We start from the raw sequence: 10,483 nt of genomic DNA, 5'->3' as shown, positions 1-10,483 counted from the left end.
GGAGTATAAGTTAGGACGTGGTTCCGCTTGTATGTGATAAATTCTTCTGTGCCCTTATATAGCAAAAAATCCTGGGGATATTTATCTTTCTCCATACATATTTTGTTTTTACGTAGAGAGAGAGAGAGAGAGAGAGAGAGAGAGAGATGCAGCAGAAGAGAAGGAGAGAGAGAGAAGGAAGAGGAGGCCGAAAACTCTGATCTGTTCTTTACGAAATTATTCAAGGTACCTAGAAAGATTGTTAATTTATGGCCTTTTTACTGAAGGTTCATTAGTGTGTCTATTGTATCGTGTTAAATTTTCAGAATTGTTCGAGAGGTGTAGAAAAAGATAAAAATCATAAACCTAACTATGGTCAGGATCCTATTTTTTAGCAGACAGCTTACAGAGCTGCTTCTTTTATCAATTTTTTTTTATAGTTAAGTGATCCTCCTGATTATGGGTCCTTATGAGTCTGAAAGATTGATAAGTTGGTGATGTTTTGGCGTTGGAATTACTAAAAAGTATTACATATTCGATTTTTATTGAATTTTTAAACACAGACTATTCTGCTAGAAATTGTGCTTCGCTGCACAGAATTTCTGAGTTTGGGGGTAATTTTGACTAAGTTTCTTTATTGTGAAAATTCTAGAAAAAATCAGGAATGAACTTTGATGAGTGATAATGGTGTGTACCAAATTTGGGGTTTGTTAGATGCATATTCTATGTTTGGCGGATTTTACAAGTTGGTGTGTCCCTGCTGAGTTTTGTATTTGCTGCACTGACACATTTTGGGAAAATTGTCATATCTTTTAGCTCGGGTATCAGGTTAGCGCACGGGTTATTGATTCTGAAACTAGACTCGTATGTCTTTCGGAATATGTAAAGGTTTTGGCTTAGTTTGTACCAGGTTAAGTCAGTTTTTGATTTGAAGTTGATAGACGTGCAGAATGTGTGATTTTAGACAGATTTTTGTGTAACTTTGGATGAGCATAACTTTATCGTCCGAACTTCGTTTTTAACAAATTTTATATCAAAATTCATGTACCGGAGGTGTACTTTCTAATGGTGATGGTTTTATGATCTGGTTTTAGTCTTATAAGAAGTTATAGATAGAATACGATAGGCTGGTCGTAGATTTCAAACCAAATGTAGGGGTTATGTAGTGTTTGATTGTTACGCTTGTTTAGGGACACTTCTAAACCTTTGAGATGGACATGCTAGTATGCATTAAGCATCTTTAATCTATTGTTGGTGTTATAGATTATTTTTAGGAGTTAGTTGTGACGTTTAAGCGTTCAATAAACTGATATGGTTAACTTGTGGTTAGGTGTCAAGCCAGTCAATTGGGAGGGGCCAAAACCGTAAGTTTGGTGTACCTCGATCGATACAAAGGTGAGTGTGTTTGATATGGTTTTCCTCAATATAATATTGTTGTGGTGGTGAGTATATATCTTGCTAATCGTAGTTAGCTTTTGATATGGTTATCTTTTATGAAATATTGTTGTGGTGTCACTACAAGAAAAATCACATTTGGTGACGAGTGAAAACCGTCACAAATTGCATATTTTTCGTCACAAATAGTATAGGTGACGAAAAAAAAATTGTCGACTAAAGGTTGTCGAGGATTCCTCCTTGGTGATGAAATCCATTTTTCGTCACCCATAATGCCTTTTGATGACAAAAAATTTTGTCACAGAAAAATCACTTGGTGATGAAAAAAAATCGTCACCAATTGTGTTTTTTATGACGAAACATTTCGTCACCATTGCCATAATTATTTGTCACCCATTTTCAATTTCGTCACTAATTGTGGCAAGTACTTGATCAAGTTAAGCACATAGGTGACAAAAAAAGTTTCGTCACCGAAGGATTTAATTAAAAAAATAATGAAAAATAATAAAGGTGACAAAATATGTTGTCGCCTAAAATTACAAATTAAAGCCAATCAGTGACGAAAGATTGTCGATCACCTACACTATTCTTACAATACAATATAATCCTGTCTATTTCAATACTCAGACAAACAAATAAATTATACATTACCCCATATATAATAGCCAACACATCTTCATAAACCAATATAATCATGTTCAAATTAGACATCCATTAACCACGAGAACTATGTACTCTACACCAAATTGTCCATCCACCTATAGGGTCTAAAGCATCAACGTCCCCATGAAAAAAACATGAAAGGTAGACCATACCATATATGTTTATCATAGTTCAGTAGCATCATTAAAACAAAAAAAGAAGACTCGAAACTTCAACCAAAAATGAGTCTTCATAGAAGCATATATCCAGAAAAGAAGACTCGGAACTTCATCCAAAAAAAGAGCCTTCATATAAGCATATATCCAAACAAAAAGTCTTCGTAGTAGAGCGTATATATACCATCTTCCCCGCTACCAAACTTATGCATATTCAATCTGCACAAATGAAAAGTAGGATAAAGAATTTTGGTTATGACATTAATAGAACACAACATTATGTAAACTTTACAATATACAAATGAAACAACAAGTGAGGACCTAACTCAAAATACAACACCAGTACCATGACCTTAAGCAAGGAAAAGTTCACCGTATGGGATGATTAATGCACAAAACCAAACTTTTAAAGAGACAAAAAGCCTCATACTCTTGTATAACTTGATCGCCTTTTTATCTGTAAAGTATATGTCTAACATCCATGTTTAATTGATCCAATAGTATAGTCAGATTCTAAGCATAGTTGTGCTATTATTGGCAAGTATTTGTGGGAGCTTTATCCATGCCCGTTTGAAAAATTAAGGCCCATACTTATAGTCCTACTGTATTTAAATGCAGAATGTAGAATAATAAAAGGATTGTTATGTTAAGCTACAAGATTTTATACACCTAAGGAGTTGTGTCCCCATATATGTCATGTCCTCACCGTAAAGAGGTGGAAACCCCTCTATCTTGGGACACGACGGATCAGCAGACCCCAAACCACATATCAGCATCAGATAGAAAAGTCTCATGATTAGCATCAACAACTGCATCAAATCTCTATAGATGACGATATACCACTGCAGTAATAATAGAGCAAAATCAGAGCAGTAAGAGTCTAAAACAAAAGCAATAATAGCCCAGAAACTCCATGATTATCAGCTACAACGGAAACCAACAGAAACCAAGCTAGACAGTGTCAAACATTAGGTTTCTTGAAGGAAAACCACAGCAGCAAACAACATCGCAATGCTAAAGCAAAAGGAATACAATATAAACTATTTGTTTCTTCATTGACTATTTGTGTCTCTCCATCTATTTTGGATAGACTTATAGGATGTAGAGATAGTTAACATCAAACCAGAGAACATAAAAACTTTCATAATCTCTATAAATAGAAAACATATGCTTAAAAAGGGCACAAGAAAAAGGCAAAAAACCAAACCAACAAAAATATATAGCCAACTCCAGCCCAGTTTTCTCATGATGAATGTAAATAGGGAAAGCATGATGTACTAACCAGTAAGTCGTTAACTGATGAATCCTTGGTGTTTAAGAAATGCCATAACACTAGCCAAAGTCCTCCCATGTTCCTCTTTTGCCTCTACTAGCTCATCTGTCTTATTGTTTGCTGCTTCATTTCCTTCCACTTGCTCTTGAAGAAGAGCAGTACATGTCGATGTTGATAAAAACAAAAAAAAGTTACAAATTAAGCAAAAGAGGCCACAAAAAACAATCGCCAAAACAATCCTAAACTTAAGAGGCACTACAAAGAGATCCAAGGATTAACAACAATAGGCACAAGGGCAGAAAAGAACGCAAAAAGGCAGCAACAAAAGCAACATCAAAAAAGGGAAGAAAATTAGACCTGTTTGTGGTGTTTTTTTTTTGTCGCTCATACAAGACCACAAACTAACGGAGAAAACTATAAGGGATTCAAGTTTAGGATGTTGTTTTTTGCAATAAAATCCAAGATTAGGATGCTATCAGAAGAACCATGACCATTTCTCTGGTGAACGAGAATACCTGTTATATTGGAACAACCCACATCTTAGTTATTAAGCTTGTTCACTGGTGGGTTGTTTCTAGCATACTCTTCCCCGCTCATTTCTCTAAGTTTCTTGTATTTTTTTGTGCAAAATGAAGTTGTGGTTGCTCAGCCTCCGTCCACGTTGCGTTGCCACTGCATTTTCAACATCGATAGGATCTCCTAGCAAGTCAAACTTATCCTGCAATAGTTGATTTTTGAGTAATGACTTGATCGTAATTTAGGAATGAAGAGAATCTCAATTCTATTCCATTCAATCTCACATTGATTATAGAAACCAGAATCATGTCTTATACAAAACAACCATTAACCCTGACCTCACTAACTTTGCTCTTTGTTAACAACCACATTCTTTCTAACTAAATTCAATTACACAGGAACTAATCCTCTACTCCTTAGCTAGCGTACACTCACTAGCTTCTGCTAACAATCTTTGCTTAGATGGCTTGATCATTGGCTGAGATTGAAGCATTGGAACAGTATATCTAACATCCCCCCTCAAGCTAAGGGGGAAGGATTGCACCATTAGCTTGTCCTTACGATAATGAAACCTGGAAATAGACAGGGGTTTCATAAAAATATCAGCTAGTTGATCAGCAGATGGAATATGCCGCAACACAACTTGCTTAGCGGCCACTTTTTCACGAACAAAATGGTAATCAAGTTCAATATGCTTGGACTGAGCATGAAAAATTGAATTAGAGGCTAGAGCCAAAGCACTTAAATTGTCACACCAAAGCAGAGGCAAAGAGGCTAGGGGAAGAGAAAGCTCCTGAAATAACATCTGAATCCAACTAAGTTCAGCAGCACAAAGAGCGAGAGCCCGATACTCAGCCTCCATGGAAGATCGGGACACAGTGGGCTGTTTCTTAGCCGACCAAACAATCAAATTGTTACCAAGAAACACACAGTAGCCAGAAGTGGATCGTTGATCAAAAGGATCTCCAGCCCAGTCAGAATCAGAATAGGCTTGTAAAGTAAAGGGCCCTGGACTAAAGAAAAGCCCATGATCCAAAGTACCCTTAACATAGCGAAGCAAACGCTTAACAACAGAAAAATGAGTCTCAGTAGGAGTGGCCATATGCTGGTAAGCCTGATTCACAGCAAAGGCCAAATCTGGCCTTGTAATAGTAAGATACTACAGAGCTCCAATAATACTACGATAAAGAGATGGTTGACCAAAGAGAGAAGTAGAAGAAACAGCAGGTTTAACAGCCATAGGAGAAGAGCAAGGCTTACAATTTAGCATACCAGCTTTGGCCAAAATGTCAGTAGCATATTTGCTTTGGGTCAAGGAAAAACCATGACCTTTAGGTTGAACTAACAAACCAAGAAAATAGGAAACGGAACCAAGATCCTTCATAGAAAAAGCAGTATGCATCTCATTAATAAGAGTTGAAATAGCTTGGGAATTATTGCCAGTTACTAAGATATCATCGACGTAGACAAGAACAAGAAAAAGAGAAGAGGAAGTTTTCTGAATAAAGAGAGAGGAATTACAATGACTGTGAGTAAAGCCATGAGATAGAAGAAAGGAGGAGAAAGTAGAGTACCAAGCTCGGGGGGCCTGTTTGAGCCCATACAAAGCTTTATGAAGTTTGCAAACTAAATGAGATGAACCAGAATCATTGAAACCTGGAGGTTGTGAACCATATAAACCTCCTCATCAACAGTGCCATGGAGAAACGCATTAGAAATATCAAGCTGACGAATAGGCCAATGATAAGAGATAGCAAGACTGAAAAGAATACGAATGGTTGGTTGTTTAGCAATAGGACTAAAGGTGTCAAAGTAATCAATGCCTTCCTCTTGTAAATAGCCTTTGGCAACCAATCGATCCTTATAACAAGCTATAGTGCCATCAGAATTACATTTTATTTTAAACTCCCATTTGCAACCAATGGCATTTTTATGAGGAGAAAGAGAAATCAAAGACCATGTACCTTGTTTTTTTAAGGCCTCATATTCTTCAAGCATAGCTTGAGACCATTGAGGAGATTGGAGAGCTTCTTTAACACTGAGAGGTTCAGTGAGAACAGATGAGGTCGTAGGAGCAGAAAGACAGACAGGAGTAGAAGAAACAACAGGGCCTGTTTTGGACCGAGTCTGCATAGGATGAGTAGGAAGAACAGATTTAGGCTTAGGTGGAGGTTTAGGCTTAGAAGTAGGAAGAGGTGCAGAAGACAAAGGTAAATCAACAAAGATAGAGCCAATGGGAATAGACTGAGGAGAAGAAGCAGGACAAGGTGAAGACGGAGAAGATGTAGTATCAGTTGATTGAGAAGATGTACCATTTAAACTAGAGGAAGAACTGGCGGAACTCGGTGGAGAAGAGGACAACATAGAAGAAGAAACAGGATTAGAGACAGGAGAAGACTGTGAAGGTGGCCAAAAGAAATTGTGTAAGAGAGGAGAAGGAGAAGAAGAAGAAGAACAAATAGAAAAAGTGTGAAAAGAAACACTTGTTCATGAAAGACAACATGTCTAGACAAGTAAATTTTGCCAGTGGAAAGATCTAGGCACCAATAGCCCTTTACAGTGGGATGATATCCCAAGAAAACACAGGGGATAGATCGAGTTTGTAACTTGTGAGAAACATAGGGCTTGAGCCATGGGAAACACTGACAACCAAAAAAGTTTGAAAGTAGAATAATCCGGAGGTTGATTAAAGAGGACCTCAAAGTGACTCAGATTATTAAGAGTAAGACTAGGCATACGATTAACAGGAAAGGTAGCTGTAGCAATGGCATCAAACCAGTATTTAAGAGGAACATGGGAGTGATGAAGCAAGGCAATGGTAGTCTCAGTGATGTGCCGATGTTTGCGTTTAGAAACACCATTCTGTGGTGGTATATAAGGACAAGAATACTGATGAACAATACCTTGAGATACTAAATACTGATACATTTTATTATTGATGTACTCAGTGCCTCCATCAATGCAAACTAAGAAACCTGATAATTAATACCCTATTTGCAAACTAAGAAACTGATAATTTTGGTACACTACACCCCATTAGAAGCTTAAACTAAGAGCTGCTGCAAATGAACAGCTAGAAGTTAACAAAGAACGAAATACTGAGAGGTTCCCAAATAAGTGCTCAAGTCAACAATGAATTGCAAATGAAAGATTAACTGCTGCAAATACTCAGAGCTTACCATTATGTGCTGAAGTATAGGCCTTAGTTGCAGGAACCTTCAATTATGCCCATGTTTCTTCGACGGAAACTCCAAGAAACCCGTCCCAATGACGACAGGAACTCGTTCCTTACCTATATGGGAACTTACACCCAAAAAACGGTTGAGAGACTTACGATTCAAGTTGCAATTGGTACCATTAAAGTTGTTTTGATCTTGTTAGCGAGCACATCTGATATTAACCTTCTAGAGTCATATTAATGCCCTTAACTTTTACGCCTACTTAATATGCACAAAGAGCTCTATTGTGTAATCATGTGCTACAATAAAAATGTTGAAATATAACTAAAAACTTATAATTTTAATAGTAATATTTTATGTGGTAGAATAATATTTTTATATTGACATTTAACAATATAAAATTCCAAAATATATTTATAATTTTAATAATTTTTCCTAACCACTCCCAATGGCGCTCCCACACTTCTGTGATCATCCGCTCCCCCGCTCCCGCTTCGTGTAACTAAGGTATAGGCACTTTAAGACTCCCATCTACAGCCTCCCATCTACAGCCTTCCACCTAGGGATGCCAAAGCAGAAAGGAAAAACTACCATCACAAGTTAGAGCTCCTCCATACCTCAACTGTTACTCACATTTTCCAAGCCTTCCCAGTAACAAGTAGAGGATTTTTGAATGGAAGTACAAAGTTTTGAGTGAGTTATTTAAACAAACACTTAGAGGGCAACTCATACGTCTCTCAACTTAACGCAGACTAGCTTTGCTGCCGATCACTAAGGAATGGAGTACAAATTGTTTGGGATCAGAAAAGAAAAATCCAAATAAAAAATGGGTCACTTTTGCTGTACCATTTTCTAGCTCTAACACAAATGAAAAACACAAAAGTTTACCAAATCAACAAAATTAAACATCAGCCAAGGAAGACCCACAGAAAGAATCATCAAATCATCTACTATAAGTCATTGTTTTCTTGAATTCATTTGAAAACATCTCATCACATAATCACTATAACTGACTGAGCTACGGGTCAACCCAATCTTCCATTTTGTTTTAAGAAACATAGAATTGAGTATAGTTAAAATTATAAATTGGCACAATAGCAATCCCTAGACAACTTTCTAGACCCAATACAAAGAACCCAACATTTTACCAATCCAGTTCCTTAACAACAACATTTGAAGGATATATACTATAAGCAGCTCGTTAAGTAATTTGAAACCCAAAAAACAAAAAGAAAATCTATACACAGCAGCATCCAATTAAGTGATTCAAAGAGGAGAGAGAGAGAGAGATAGAGAGAGAGAGAGAGAGAGAGAGAGAGAGAGAGAGAGAGAGTCGATGTACCTCAGCTATTGCATGCAGCAAGAGAAAGAGAGAAAGAGAGGCTAGCAGGGATTTGGGGATTTCATTTCAGCGCCGGAGATGGATTTGGTTGTACTACGCTTAATATTGAACAAATTATTGACCCACTGCTAAACTTTCCCCCAATTTTCGAAACCCTAATTTCTAAACGACCAAACAAAATCCCAAAGCCGAACTGAGAATCTTAGTCTAGAACCTATACATACGTAATGTTACGAGAGAGCGAGAGATGCACCTCAGCTATGGAGTATCCACCACCTGAGGGCATATGCAAGCAGGAGCTGAGAGCGCAAGAGAAATAGAGGGGAAGGGATTGGGCGTTTTCTTTCATTTGGGGAATTCATTTTCAGCGCCAAAGTAATCAATTAATCGGCAAAATGAAATTTTGGATCCCAAAAATAATTAAGCGCCCTCGTATCGCTCAACAGGAACAAATTCTAAACTTAATCAGCCAATTATACGTTAATAATTGTTGATCTAAACCATAAGGATTTCACGTCTCACTGATTCCATCATTATCACCACAATCGAAGATCATTGGATATCGACAACTGCTTGATCGGATAACATTTGATGCATCCGAGGTATTAAAGTATTAGATTGCAACACCTGTCCTAGCTGAGTCTTTTTTTTTCGATCGGAGCTTTCCATCTTTTATATATGATGGAGTACATCATTCGTACCAAAAATGAAGTTAATCAAGTATTGTTACACAATTGATCTGACAAAAAAACTCATTTTGTTAACGACATTGTGTCTCGATAAAGAAGCTTAACTCATTTCGTTAACGACATTTTGTCTTGATAAAGAAGCTTTCTAAATCTGATCGACACAAAAAATTGTGACAAAAATTTAATCAAAAAGGAAAACAAGAGCAACGGTTTGGATCGTCGTAATTGTGTCATAGTCGAATGGCTACCGTACGTTTAAATACAACACAAGATTTTAGTTTGTTAATAATTACCAACTCAATTTTTACGGTGGTTGATCTGAACCGTTAGGATTTCACGTCTCATTGATTCCATTGTTGTCACCAAAAACGAAAATCATCGGATATCGGCGACCACCTGATCGGACAATATTTGATGTATCTCAAGCATTAAAGTATAAGATTGCAAGACTTGACCCCACCAAAGCCTTTATTTTTCAATCCGAACCGTCTATCTTTTACATATTACGGAGTTTGTTATTCGTATGGAGAATGAAGTTGATCGGGGATCGCTACACATTTGATCGGACGATAACTATCATCCAAAAAATAAAATTGCGTCCCAATCAAAGAGCTTTTTAAACCTGATCGAGCCAAATTTTTACGATAATGATTTAATCAATAAGCACAACGAAATCAACGGCCTCGATTGTTAAAATAGTTTTGTTTTATTGAGATCCGCTCAAATTTCTTGTAGTGGATGAACGCCCCTGCCTGCTAAAACCCGCCCAAAAAAAAACCCTCTTTAATGGACGACAAAAAAGAATTCCTCACCCAAAGTCTTTCCTTTTGTGAGGAACTATTTCGTCACGTAATGGTTGCAAGTATATGTGCAACCTATGGAGGATATGGATTAGCGACGAAACTTTTTTTTTTGTCACCTTATATTTTTTTGTCCACACTTTTGCTGACAAAATTTATTTTTTCGTCACTGATTAGATATTTTTGGTGACAAAATAAAATTTCCTCACCTTAAATTTGTCTACATACATAATTGGTGACCAAAAAATATTTTCCTCACAAAATAGACATATTTGGAGAAAAAATCTACTTTCCTCACTAACATTTCGTCACATATTCTCATTTTTCTTGTAGTGTGGTGAGTGTATATCTTGTTAATCGTAGTTAGCTTTCAATGTGATTATCTTTTATGAGATATTGTTGTGATGGTGAGTGTATATCTTACTAATCGTAGTTAACTTTTGATATGATTATTTTTATGAGATGTTGCTATAGTGGTGGGTATATATCATG

The 10,483-nt window shown here is 36.8% G+C and overlaps 1 long non-coding RNA gene across 2 annotated transcripts; it reads right to left on the bottom strand.

The window, feature by feature from the left end:
- Positions 1-2,033: 2,033 nt before the first annotated feature.
- Positions 2,034-9,008, bottom strand: LOC131304345 (uncharacterized). 2 transcript variants are annotated; one of them, XR_009192378.1, is made up of 4 exons: positions 8,756-9,008; positions 3,981-4,183; positions 3,475-3,609; positions 2,034-2,411 (listed from the first exon to the last, which is right to left on the bottom strand). It is a non-coding gene; the product is annotated as an uncharacterized LOC131304345 (long non-coding RNA). The 2 variants fall into 2 exon arrangements; XR_009192377.1 differs by lacking the exon at positions 8,756-9,008 and having other exon boundaries at positions 3,981-4,212.
- Between the last annotated feature and the right edge of the window lie 1,475 nt (positions 9,009-10,483).

Source organism: Rhododendron vialii, chromosome 10a (assembly GCF_030253575.1).
Source record: "Rhododendron vialii isolate Sample 1 chromosome 10a, ASM3025357v1".
Taxonomy (NCBI): Eukaryota; Viridiplantae; Streptophyta; class Magnoliopsida; order Ericales; family Ericaceae; genus Rhododendron; species Rhododendron vialii.
Note: the sequence above shows the minus strand (reverse complement) of the source record. Positions and strands in the feature narration are given on the sequence as shown.